This window comes from Lytechinus variegatus, chromosome 19 (genome assembly GCF_018143015.1).
Source record: "Lytechinus variegatus isolate NC3 chromosome 19, Lvar_3.0, whole genome shotgun sequence".
Lineage (NCBI taxonomy): Eukaryota > Metazoa > Echinodermata > Echinoidea > Temnopleuroida > Toxopneustidae > Lytechinus > Lytechinus variegatus.
In genome coordinates, this window is record NC_054758.1 from 6,493,372 (window position 1) to 6,495,285 (window position 1,914).

Sequence of the window (1,914 nt, forward strand, 5' to 3'; positions counted from 1 at the left end):
CATCCATTCATTCGTTTATTCGCACCTAAATATTTATAAATTTATTCGTTCATTAATCCATATATTCATTCTTTCGTTGCTTTCACCCATCCGTCAGTCCGTCCATCCATCCGTTCACTTATTAGTTGATTAATTTCATTTATCCATTTAAAAACATCGTTCCTTACTCCTTTATACTTTTATTCTAATTTTCATCTTTAAGCATTTCCTCCTTCTACAACTCTTCCACTATTCATGCGAATCACCGAACTTCCCAAAATATCTACCTAGAGAAACTTTACCGATTCTCTATAAAATCATTATATATGAGACTTGTGGTTAAAGGTCAAGTCCACCCCAGAAAATGTTGATTTGAATATGTACATAGAAAAAAATCAAACTAGCATAACGCTGAAAATTTCATCAAAATCAGATGTAAAATAAAAAAGTTATGACATTTTGAATTTTCGCTTATTTTTCACAAAACAATTATATGCACAATTCACTGACATGCAAATGAGACAGTCGATGATGTCCCTAATTCACTATTTATTTTGTTCTTTATTGTTTGAATCATACAATATTTCATTGTCTGAATCATATAGTATTAAAACAGTGCCAATTCCACATGTTCAGGGAGGAATTAATCGTTGCATCACTTGACAATGAGGAGAAATTTAGAATATTTCATGATAATAAAATACAAAAGAAATATTGAGTGGATGACATCATCAGTCTCCTAATCTGCATACCGACCAGGATGTGCATATTACTGTTTTCTGAAATTAAGCGAAAACTTTAAATGTCCTAACTTTCTCATCTTACCTCCGATTTTGATGTAATTTTCAATGTGATGCTTATTGTACTTTTCTCTTTTTATTCAAATCAACTTTTTGTTGAGGTGAACTTGTCCTTTAATTTCATTATGCTACAATTCCTCCAGACTGCCCCCACTGATTTCACCATGAATGACAACCAATGTCACACGGAAACGCCAACAATGTAAGAGGGTGCAATGCTATACCTTCAGAGGTATTTTTCTGTCTGAAAGGCGCCTTCCTTTTTATCTAACAAGGGTTAAAAAGTTTTTAAAGGTCAAGTCCACCCCAGAAAAATTGTTGATTGGATTAAATGGAGATATTAATTGGACGTAAAGTGAGGAAGATATGGCATTTTAAAGTTTCGCTTATTTTCCACAAAACAGTTATATGCACAATTCAGTGACATTCAAATTGATGTAATATGTCTTTTACTATTTCTTTTGTGTTTTATGGTTTAATTTATACAATATTTCATTTTTTTACAGATTTGACAGTAAAAATCAACTTGACTGAACCATATACATGTAGTGTTAAAACAATGGTAATTCCACAAGTTCAGGGAGGAATTAATCTTTGTTGCACATGACAATGAGAAAATATCATATTTCATATAATAAAATACAAAGAAAATAGTGAGTGGATGACGTCATCGGTCTCATAATTTCCATACCGACCAGGTTGTGCCCTTTTTTTATTAAGCGAAACTTAAAATTGTCTTAACTTTCTTATTTCACATCCGATTTTGATGACATTTCAGTGTTATGCTGGTGGATTTTTGTCTTTTTATTCAGAGAAACATAAGGTGGACTTGTCCTTTAATAAGAAGGGCTGAGATACCTATCATTGACTATAATTTTATGATTGATTTGCATGTTAAAATAATAATTATAAAAAATCGATGGAAAATCTCCAAGATAGAGGGAAAGATTATAAAAGTAAGGCATGTAAGGGAATAGGTGAGAGAGGGAGAGAAGTGAAGAGACGGAGAGAGACAAACACCCATCCACATTTATACACACTTACACAAATACAGAGAGAGAGAGAGAGAGAGGGGGGGGGGGGGGCGAGTGGTAAATAACTAAAAATAATAAACCAGACAACACAAGACTTGTTA